Source organism: Oncorhynchus mykiss, chromosome 9 (genome assembly GCF_057628025.1).
Source record: "Oncorhynchus mykiss isolate SJ-2025 chromosome 9, ASM5762802v1, whole genome shotgun sequence".
Classification (NCBI taxonomy): Eukaryota; Metazoa; Chordata; class Actinopteri; order Salmoniformes; family Salmonidae; genus Oncorhynchus; species Oncorhynchus mykiss.
In genome coordinates, this window is record NC_143030.1 from 37957984 (window position 1) to 37969898 (window position 11915).

Genomic DNA, 11915 nt, shown 5'->3' on the forward strand with positions numbered 1-11915 from the left:
TTTGTATCCCATCCACATCACAGCTGTTTAGGCCAATAACTGGCATAGCTATGTCAAAGGTTTGTGGTAAGTCAGAATTTATAGTAGTAGACAGACATTTAATTAAAAGAGCACACTTCTATTCCACATGACAGTACACATAATCAACCTCTACTTGCTGTTGGAACAGTTTGTTTATTTTTGTAATTGTTTCAGTTTGTCAGTTTACTTATGATAATACTGCATTGAAATGCAAAAAAATCTAGAAATTATACATATGCCTGAGCTTATACTGCCATGCCCCAATACATACACAGGTAGCCTCTTTTAGAATCAGAGATTGAAATACTTGCACATTCATCTCTAACTCAGCATTCCTGAACAGTCTCATTACAAGTCAGAATGTTGAACACACTTAATTTCAACTTACTTCACCTGTTGTCTGCTAATTTTTGTCCTTATGTCGGCGGTAATCTAATACAAAATCACACTTTATTTGGATGCTACAGAAAGTGTCATACTATCTGTTGATAAGCAACTACTTGCTAATGTTACAGTTAGGGTTAGGTTTAGAATAAGGGTAAGGGTTATGTTTAGAATAAGGGTAAGGGTTAAGGTAAGTGATGAGCGATTAACCAACATTTCTGTTATTTTTCCAGATTTAAAGCAACTAATTGTTTCGTTTTAGTTTTTTTCTCTGTGCTCTATATGCCCATTGCACAGTTTCTCTAGCGATAAATCAGATCCAGCCTGAACTGTGTAATGATAGTAGGGAGTTATAGTGCAGAAAACATGGTAATTACCTACAATGAACATAATCCATTTGTGGGTGCCACTTGTCCGGTCTGTGTTTCTTTTATGCCTGCTATGGAAGAGAGAAGAATGCGCACCTAAACTCAACAAAAAAATAAACGTCCTCTCACTGTTAACTGCATTGATTTTCAGCAAACTTAACATGTAAATATTTGTATGAACATAAGATTCAACTGAGACATAAACTGAACAAGTTCCACAGACATGTGACTAACAGAAATTGAATAATGTGTCCCTGAACAAAGTGGGGGTCAAAATCAAAAGTAAGTCAGTATCTGGTGTGGCCACCAGCTGCATTAAGTACTGCAGTGCATCTCCTCCTCATGGACTGTACCAGATTTGCCAGTTCTTTCTGTGAGATGTTACCCCACTCTTCCACCAAGGCACCTGCAAGTTCCCGGACATTTCTGGGGGGAACGGCCCTACCCCTCACCCTCCGATCCAATAGGTCCCAGACGTGCTCAATGGGATTGAGATCAGGGCTCTTCGTTGGCCATGGCAGAACACTGATATTCCTGTCTTGCCAGAAATCACGCATCGAACGAGCAGTATGGCTGGTGGTATTGTAATGCTGCATGTTAGGATGAGCCTGCAGGAAGGGTACCACATGAGGGACGAGGATGTCTTCCCTGTAATGTACAGCGTTGAGATTGCCTGCATTGATAACAAGCTCAGTCTGATGATGCTGTGACACACCGCCCCAGACGTCGATGGACCCTCCACCTCCAAGTCGATCCTGCTCCAGAGTACAGGCCTCGGTGTAACGCTCATTCCTTCGACGATAAATGCGAATCCGACCATCACCCCTTGTGAGAAAACCGCAACTCGTCAGTGAAGAGCACTTTTTGCCAGTGCTGTCTGGTCCAGCAACGGTGGGTTTGTGCCCATAGGCGACGTTGTTGCCGGTGATGTCTGATGAGGACCTGCCTTACTACAACAGGCCTACAAGCCCTAAGTCCAGCCTCTCTCAGCCTATTGTGGACAGTCTGAGCACTGATGGAGGGATTGTGCGTTCCTTGTGTAACTCAGGCAGTTGTTGTTGACATCCTGTACCTGTCCCGCAGGTGTGATGTTCGGATGTACCGATCCTGTGCAGGTGTTGTTACAGGTGGTCTGCCACTGCAAGGACAATCGGCTGTCCTTCCGGTTCCAACCGGAAGCGCCTTAAATTGGGGGCATAGGGGCTGTTTCGAAGGTTTAAAAAATACACATCTTTCCAAAACTTCATATGTGTGATTAGGCAACCCTCATGAACTGTAAATCAGTAATTTCTCCCATCTTATTTCCAATAAAAACTCACACACAAACACAGCAAGGACGGAGTGACACAATGTGGGGCTAACAGACACACAGAGCCTGCAATAGTTACCTTTGTTCAAACTATCAAAGAACCGTCAGACCTAGAGCTCTGAAACTTTAGATACCTGTTCTAGAGCTCAAGTCGATAGTGCATGGTGAGTTATGTGGCTCTAGACATTTAGAAAAGTCCCAGAGTCGCAAGACTAGGTGCATTGAAACCGCCTTGGCCCATAGAGAAGGACCCTAACGTTTCTGTCCGATAGCTCATTCAAGGACCCCTAGCAATGTTTTTAGTTTTTTTTAAATAATGTAATAATGCTACCTTGCACTTTCAAATAAAGCATTTTTGTAGTGTTTCTCCAATATCAACAGTTGGCTGATGCTGCTTCTTGAAAAAAATCAAGAGAACTAAGATTTTAGTTACAATTTGTATTGCATAACACATTTTCTTGAATTTGTTTGAATATCAGCTTTGTGATAGATGCAGAGATGGATGTTCATTTTGTGTTTGCTTTTAATTAATTGCGTGATGATTCAATAGCATAATAACTCAATCAGTCAAGACCATATCTCATTGACAACTGGCTGGCAGTGGAGGATGTCACCTCATCACCCAAATGTCAACAGTGCGTTATCAACCCAGCTGTCGTGCGCTGTAGAGACTGCCTTCCGTGTCCCTTCTTCTGTGCTGATTGTGAAACAGTCAGGCATTCCATTTTTGTGGTCCACAATCGATATGCCATGGTGAAAGGCTTTCTACAGCCACTGCCTCCCACTGACGGCAGCCCTGCTTCAAACCATCTTGGTAACTTTTTTGTGTTTAAAAAGATAACACATTCTATTTACCTTCCTTGCCATGTTGAATATCCTATGTCATTAATTGTATTCGATTATCTGATGTTTTTATTTAGATCATCTTCTGCTTGTAGAGATCCTGCAACGTTTTTTTCTGTGTCCACAACCCGCAATTAGGGTTTGCCCTGGCAGATCTGTTGCACTTTTAACCATGAATACTAAGGATGCAGTATATCTTTATTTAGTTTGTCTTGTTCGACTTTTAAACCGATCAACTTTATTGACTCATTCCTCTCTTTAGGTCGTTAAAATCTGGCATTGCCTGAGCTCCATTTCGAGACCTGCAAGGAGATCGGTAAAGCAGGCATGAAAGAGTGACTACTGGCCTGCCACCATCAACTTTTGCACCATCTTCAACAGACGTGTTCTCTTTCATATGAAGAGATGAATATGGCTGCGCCAGGCATGTCACGACAAGCATTTTTGACAATGCCTGACCAGAGGACAGAGCGTTTTGGTAGAGTAAGTTTATCCTCATTATTCAAAAGCAAAACTGACAGACTAATTGTAATGCAAGACTGGTGGTGGCTATTTTATAATTAACTGCTATTTTGTTATTTATCGTAAACATTCATCTGCCGCCATCGGCTCATGTTTCAGCATGATAATGCAATCCTGAAAGCTGAAAATGTCCCAGTTCTTCCATGGCCTGCATACTCACCAGACATGTCACACATTGCTCTGGATCAACGTATGCAAAGGAATTATGTCGCATTGCATTAGACAAATAGTGATCACACCAGATACTGACTGGTTTTCTGATCCACACCCCTACATTTGTTTTTAAAGATATCTGTGACCAACAGATGCATATCTGTATTCCCAGTCATGTGAAATCCATTGATTAGGGCCTAATTAATTTATTTCAATTGACTGATTTCCTTATATGAACTGTAGCTCAGTGAAATCTTTGAAATTGTTGCATGTTGTGTTTATATTTTTGCTTTGATCCGACACTGTAGGTTTTCACTCCAACCATAATCTATCTCACCAGGTAAGCTAAATCAGGTAAGTTATCACTGTGACTGGAGTGAAAACCTCCAACCCTTGAACAGGGTTGGAGAGCACTGCCGTGCAGTAACAATTTATATGTGTATTAATATTCCTCCTCCATTCCCGATAAGTACCTCAGAATGTGGCAGACACTCCGTAATGACAGAGCAAGCTGAGCTGCTGGAGGGCCACCATGAACTGAAGAACCTGGAGTGCTCATGGAATGACCTCATGTATCTACTAATACATGAGGTCATTCCATGAGCACTCCAGGTTCATCAGACAGCAAGACAGCAAGAACATGCACAACATTAACCTCATTCTAAACTACTTTGGAAAGGTGCAGAGGCCCTGTCGGATGACCTGGCCAAGCAGCTGTGGATAGCGCGCATTGAGGGCACCCAGTCGTGTCACACGAGTAGGACAAGATGTGGCTGAAGGAATCACAAACCTAAAACCCCAGTTTTACAGCAGCACACTGGCAATCTGCCATGGATGTTGTTTATAATTAGGGCCTTGTGTTTTGCGCAAGCATGTGTCATAGCAAGACTTTATCCTGTATTTTAAGCCTTTTCTAGAATTGAGAATAACACCAAAAATTAAAGCATTTCCGAGAATGGTGCTGGACCATCTGACATAAAAAAAAAAGAAAAGAGTACAGTTTAATGAAAAATCTTTAATCAAACTGTCCCTGCATTCATCTCCTCCCGACTCCACTACTGAAACTAATTACTCTCCAGCTTCAACTCAAGCTCTCTCCATAAACTCCAAATGTTCCTGACAGCACATAACAATAATTTGGTGGGTGCTTATATTTGTCCTATTTCACAATCTACAAGTGTGTATTAATACTGAGAGTGGGGTCGCGGCGAGGGACTGCAATTATCAAAGGCAACCTTGAAGTAATTACGGTTAAGTGCCTTGTTCAAAGGCACATGGACATATTTTTTTTACCTTTTCATCCCAATGTGTTAACCACTAAGCTACCTACCGTCTTCATCACCCCCATCCACCATGAATTCCCCTGGTACCCTGTCTGCCACCGAATTGAATACAATATCCTCTTTCTGACAGACAAAGCTCATCACCACCTTGCCTCTGACATTCTCCCCAACCTTTTCCCCTGCCAACCCACATTCTCACTCCATTCTACCACAGCTGGCCACCTTGTTCCACCAAAGCTCTGGAACTCCTCTCCAGCTGTTACCCCACGCTCTATTTACATAAAGTTGCCTCACGAAACAGAAGATAGTCTTCTGCCATATGAGCCGTTATGACTGGGTCAAGGCTAATTATAATGCACCCACTAGTAACGTTAACAATTTTGCACCAAACTTAAAGGTTTAAAGGTTGTTGATTACGTTAACTTCTTGCAGTCAGTTGCGTAAAGTAATGAAGTAGAAATACTTCGTTACTGTACTTAAGTAGTTTTTTTTGGGTATCCGTACTTTACTTTTTACTCTTTATGTCGACTTTTACTTTTACTTCACTACATAAAAAAATTAAACAAGTATACTTTTACTCAAAAATCAAATCAATCTGAAACTGGAAGAAAAAAACGAATCATGTTGGAAAAAGATGCAAGCAACATCGGCGAGTCGGTACACTCATTGGGGGAACTTGTTTTGCTCGGCTGCAAGCGACGACACGCAGAATTGATCCAATCCTCTTCAGTTTGGTTAAATCCAAGAGTCCTAAAGTGTAAACCCCACCCACCGGGAGCCTGTCACTCACAAAACAGTCATCCACTCAGCAGCACTTTGCTCAAGCGTGTCAGAAATCGCTCTCCCACACCTCCTGAAAATAAATGTTTTATTTTCTCGGAATGAAGGATTCGTCCTACCGGATGAAATGTCTGTTATGCTTAGTTCAGGAAATAACGTTACTAGCGTTCAATAACTCACCATCGATATGCTGGTAGCTTGCTAGAATAACGTTAGCATGCTATCTAACATTTGCTAATGCAACAGGCAGTGTTAGTGTTTAAATACTGGAGAGTTGAGACCCAATCACGGACGCTGGACAGAGTGGATTTCAGTTGTAACAAAAGACAGTTTTAATGAGTCAAAGATATCTTGTTCTGCAGTTTTACGTGCACGGACCTAGTTCACATAACTCGGCAAGGAGTCAGGTGAAAAAGAGGCCTTATACAACAGTTACATTCATTTTTATACATAGAATAAAGTAGGTGGAGTCTTGTCGTTTCGGTCTTCTTGACTGGTCGGAGGGTTGGAGGCGGGCCTTGCTCTAGCCAGAGCAGAAGCCCCATTGGTGCACAGCAGAGCCTTATCCTGAGCATCCGACCAATAGAGTGGCTGGGTGTATGTGTTCTTACGACGGAATGTCTTTGTTTATATGAGCTATGTGTATGAATACTTATATAACAAATCCCTCTCTTCACGTCTATTAGACGTGAAAACTATAGCAGAAAGGTGGCGGTTGCAATCGTGGGTATACATAAGGTGGTGCTCCTAACCTTGTCTGGGTTGCATGGTGGGTCTGTAGGTGTAGTGCTACGTTTGGGACGGGAGTGATTGGAGGGAGTGATATCAGGAAAGGAGTTAGTGACATGTGTAGGGGTTGGTGTACGTGATGTGGCAGGGTGAAATAGTTGTTCAATTAACCATGTGAAAGTCCTAGGGTTACTCCAAATATCAGTAGGAATATCACAAATAAGGGACCAGATATCCCCAGCCTCACCCAGAGAGGGAGAAATTTCCCTCTAACTGGGCGAGGTTCCCTTCTCAGGGGAGGCGGAGTTTGATGCCGCATCACCTGAGGAAGGAGTGTCTTCATTTGGAATCGAATTTAGGCCGCTCAAATCAGCTCTGACTTCAGTCAGTGTTCTAGAAGGAATTGGGGCTGGGGTGCAATGTGTAAGGCGGTGGGTGCCAAGGTGCGCCTGATTTACCTTTGACCTGGACTGAGTGTGAAGTAACCTCCTTCACTTCGTACGGTCCAGTCCACCTGGGTTCCAGCCACTTTCTCTTGTGGACTTTAACCCTCACCCAGTCACCAACCTTTACCTTCAGTAGTGGCGTGTCCCCCGGCAGCTCCCCCTCCTGGACCTTGTGAACCTGGGTAGAGAGTGCTGCAGAGAGAACCGTCAGTTTTTTCACATAATTAGACATTACAATTTGTTGTACATCAAGGGCGGGCATATGACCTCCCTCCCTTGGTGGACCATGCATGACTCTACCAGTCATTATCCCATGAGGCACATACTTTAGCTATCTTAGCTTTTGCTTTTGGTTTGACGTTCCACCAGATTTTGGGATTGGGGCCTGTACACAGATCCAAATCAGTGGGTTATGCCAAATCTTTCTTCCACCTGTCTCAGGTGTTTGTTAAATGTGAGCCATTTGTCAAATTTGATTTGTCTTGGGATGCCATACCTGGGTATTAGTTTGGTTTGTAGCCACTCAAAGACTGACCTAGCATCCTCCCCTTTTGTTAGTATTGCCTCTACCCATTTGGAGAACCTATCTACTACAACTAGGAGATAGCGTTTGCCTTTAGATAAATTGTCGGGGCCCATGTCGGTGTAGTCTATACTAATATCCTGAAAACATGCATTAGGTATTAAGTATGAGCCCATTGGTGTTCGATATGGTTTCTTTGGGTTGTGTCTGTCACAAACATTGCATTCGTCACAAAATAAATCACCGTCATAAAATAAGTCAGTCATATTTTTTATGTGAGGGTGCCACCAGATTTGCGAGGCCTTTTGGAGGGTCCTTAGTTTGCCTTCGTGTGTGGGGCCATGTGTTTCTCATAAAAGTCCTGGGTCCATCAGTGTGGACTGCTTTATGGGCATGGGCTGAGTCTGTATAGATATTCAGTCTTTCCTTTTCCTCTGATGAGGACCTGCGTCAATCCGATGATTTCTGCTAATTGGGCCGATGCTGGTTAAGGGATGATGGCTGATTCAAGGGTGACATGTGAACCGTCTGGGAGTTGCTGTTTCCTTCTTCTGCCGTGGGTGGTGGGCATTTTTATGGCCAGGGGATGGTGTTCCCAGTCATTCCCTGGAACTGCGGTTGGTTGTATGCGGGTTGCTGATGCATGGGTGTGGGTGTGCTGATGTTCGTACTGTTGAGGTCTATTTCCACCCCTTTCCTTCCCAAATGGACCTCTCGTAGAGTTCCACTGGCGTTGTTGTGGTGTGAGTGGGTATGGACACTCTCGTGAGTAGTGCCCTGGAGTTCTACAGTTGAAACAAACCCCTCCTCTTGGATGACCTGGTATCCATTGCGGCTGGTATGCAAGTTGTGGTTGCGGGGGATACCAAGGCTGAGTAACTCCAGGTTGCCCCACTGGAGTAGGCCCCGGGTTGGCTGGTTGAGGACCGGCCTGCTGTTGAATCATCTGGGAGATAGTCTGGGCCACTATTTGAGAGATGTCTGTTTTGGTGCCTGTCTCCTTCATTTCTGTTTCTTAGGTTTTTCTCCTTGTTGTGCTTCCTTCAATTGGAGTTTCAGGAGTTGTACCTGGAGGGACTGCACCTGGCTCTCAGCACCCCCTCTTTCCTTGTTGTGCTGGGTCACATGGTGGTGCACATGCGTATTGAATTGGGTCAGAGGAAGTGTAATCAACCCTACCGTTCCTCTGAGTTTGGTTTTAACATCTCCAGGACACCCGTTGACCACCATTTCCTTCCACATGCTGAGTGTGGTATCAGTGTGATCGAATGGTTCTTCGTGGACCGATCTCCATGTGGTCTTAGCCCTGTCCAGGTATGCTGCAGGTTGCTCACCTGGGTTGATTGTAAAGGAGGATAAGGTGGCATGGTTTCTTTCTGTAGGGTATGCTCTCCGTAGAACTTCCCATAATCTGTTACGGAAGTGGTCTATGGGCAGTGTTGGGGCCCGCCATCCAAGGTCAGCTGCTGTCATGAGGGCCTCCATGGTTGCGCAGTCGGTGGCTCTTGCTAGAAGTGCTTTCATGTCTCCTAGGCAGAGTTGCAGGCCTGACGTAAGTGTCTGCAGTTGCAGTAGCCACGCTGAAGCTCCTCCATGTAGGCTAGGCATCTGTCCCATCAGTGTTGTTAAATCAGTCATTTTCCAGGGCTGGTACTCCACAGTGTGTGCATCACCTGGTGTCGGTCGCAGGGGGTACTGTCCTGCCATCTCCTGCTCTCGCTCTCTTCTATCAGCAATTCTAGAGAACCGACGGAGTGTTTCGGACCCCATTGATTCGGTAACTTTGGTTACTGTTCCTCTCATTATGCCTTCCACACGGTAGGCTCCCTCTCTGTTGTTATCTTGGTTAGCTATTAGCTCCCTGAGTTCCTTAGCTCGAGCTATTGATGATTTCAGCAGCTCCTGCATCTTAGTCACGTTTGGAGCTCCCATCGGAGCTGGGGTGAGCACCATGTCAATTTCTTCTTCGTTTTCGATATCCATGTTCTGATGACAGTCCTCCCTATCCGTCTGATAGAAGTGGTTTGAATCTAATCTTGTTTGTAGGTGTCCTCTGGTTTCAGAGGTGAGAGAGTTCACAGAGGAGCATTGCGGCCTCCGTTCCTGGGGGAGGTCTCCTGCTCCTGGAATCCCAGTTTCGAACTGTTCACATACCATATGGCCAGCCGTTATCCCCAGTGTAATTTCCCCTTTTAACTCCCCTTGGTCTATTCTCAGAACTGGAGCCTGTATTGTGGGAGGTGCCCTGGGCAGGAATGGGTTGTGTGACGGGCTCCGGTGATTTTGTCCCTTTGAGTATGGCGGGGGCTGAACTGCCTCCATTGTCAATTGTGGATATAGTGAGGGAGAAACGGCCACAGGGGGAGCCGTGGGCAAGTTCTCAGGCGGAGCTTTAACATCCCCCGACGCCACAATAGCCACGCACATCATGTCTGGTGTGTTTTTGGGTAGCACCCTCCTACTCTCCTGTATGGCCCATGTACCTATCTTGAGCTCCACCTCCGCTTTCTCTCTCTCTCTTGTACCTACTTTTTTGAACCTGTGTATCTTGTTTCTCTCCGCCTCACTCGCTTTTGCATGCTCTACTGCGTCCTCTAATTCTGTCTGCATATCTTGGAGTTTCCCCCCTGTAGGGGGTCCTCCGCTAAAATAACCTGCTTGTGTCCATTTTATCCGTAATCCTTTCCACACTTTCTCCACTTTCCCATACTGTTCTTTACCTCCCGCTCTATCAATCATACTCTGATCTAAATATTCATTGAATTTTAGTTTGGGCGTGGTGGCTGCAGACATTTTATCTAGTTCGTCTGATAATGTGTATAATGCGTTATTTAGGTATATTCAAACCTTACTATGTGGTGTTTATTTCTATCGTTGTATGCTTAGCCCGTCCCTGGTCGAGACCAGGGATGTACTGCTGTACTGGCTATGGCTTATCTCTTCCACCCCCACCCTCGCATACAAAGGGGGTTATCAGTATGTGACGCCCGCCACGTGTGTGTTTCTCCGGTATTTTATTTGAATTTGTTCAGCGATTCGTTTAGGTATTTTCTAGAAATGATTCGGCGATTTCCTTTTGGAACAATATATCAGTGAATATACGCGGTTCTATAACTATTTTCAGAGTAATTCTAGCTCTGTAGGAAATATAGATAGAATTTCTAGACAACTAAGAGTTGTTCAGTGAGTTATTTAAATACTTTCTGTAAACAATTCAGTAACTTCCTTTATGAACTTATATCAGTAAATTTGAGCGATTCTATAGCAATTGTCAGAATAATTCTATATCTTTAGGAAATATGGATAGAATAGAAAAACCCAAAAATCAGTGTGTAGCTTTTAGCGTCTGTCAAACAAAGTCTGTAATAAGCTCGGTGGCTTATTTAAATACTTTCTAGAAACCATTCAGTAAGTTCCTTTATGAACGTATATCAGTAAATTCCAGCGATTCTATAGCAATTGTCAGAATAATTTTAAACTTTAGGCAATATCAACAGGAATGAAAAAAAAAGCGAAAATCAGTATTCCAGCCCGGCTGCCGTCAATCAAAGTTGCACGGCCATTCGATACTAAGGTGGCTTTGTCTATCAGCACGTGTGCCTAATAGCCCAGTTACGTATCCCAACCTACTCCGCGACAAACGTTTCTTTCAATTTAATTTCCCCCATCTCCAAATCATGGAATGTCAACTCTGGTTCATATTATGTTTATTGTTTGATGTGCAATAGCCACATCATTCCCGATCTCTGTCTTGTGGAAGGCCAAACTTACATATCCTATATCTATTCGACTACACCTCTAACATAACCAATTAAACAGTTTACAACTTATTCAATAGGATCTTTTACATGCAGATTCAGTCAATCTATTAATTAACTACACCTCTAAACACAACCAATTAAACAGTTTAGAACTTATAGGATAGGATCTTTTACATGCATACTACACTTCTAAACACAACCAATTAAACAGTAAGCACTTATTTAATAGGATCTTTTACATGCATACTACACTTCTAAACACAACCAATTAAACAGTAAGCACTTATTTAATAGGATCTTTTACGTGCATACTTAGATCTCATAATAGGCCAATTGATAAAAAAATAAAAATACAAAAATAAAAAATAAAAACGAGCAAAACAAGATCTCCCCGATCAATGTCTTAGGTTCTTATGTAAAAATTTGGCACCGATTCATACTCACGCCCAGTACTTTCTGATCAAAATTTGGTTTAGGCTATAATACAATATGCAGATTTCGATATAACAGGCTCTGCTCACCTTATATAGAGCGCTCCGATCAGATTTCCTGAGGCAAGATGAATGGCTGGGGAAGTCACTCTTCCGTCTGATTTTTTAGCCGTGATCAGTCTCGTCCTCTCACACTAACTTATCATAGATCGAATTCAAGAACAACTATCCTCTGGCTACCAAGTTCTGTTAGTGTTTAAATACTGGAGAGTTGAGACCCAATCACGGACGCTGGACAGAGTGGATTTCAGTTGTAACAAAAGACAGTTTTAATGAGTCAAAGATATCTTGTTCTGCAGTTT

At 43.5% G+C, this 11915-nt stretch overlaps 1 long non-coding RNA gene and 1 pseudogene across 1 annotated transcript in view; one reads left to right on the plus strand and one right to left on the minus strand.

The window, feature by feature from the left end:
* The first annotated feature begins 50 nt into the window (after positions 1–50).
* Positions 51–4203, plus strand: LOC149980901 (uncharacterized; annotated as a pseudogene).
* A 1773-nt stretch (positions 4204–5976) lies between these two features.
* LOC149980902 (uncharacterized) overlaps positions 5977–11915 on the minus strand; it is a 5975-nt gene continuing 36 nt past the window's right edge. The window contains exons 1-2 of the long non-coding RNA XR_016483219.1: positions 11644–11915; positions 5977–7030 (exon numbers count right to left, since the gene is read on the minus strand). The exon at positions 11644–11915 is cut by the window's right edge and continues 36 nt beyond it. This is a non-coding gene — a long non-coding RNA (uncharacterized LOC149980902). The remainder of the gene's footprint in view (positions 7031–11643) is intronic.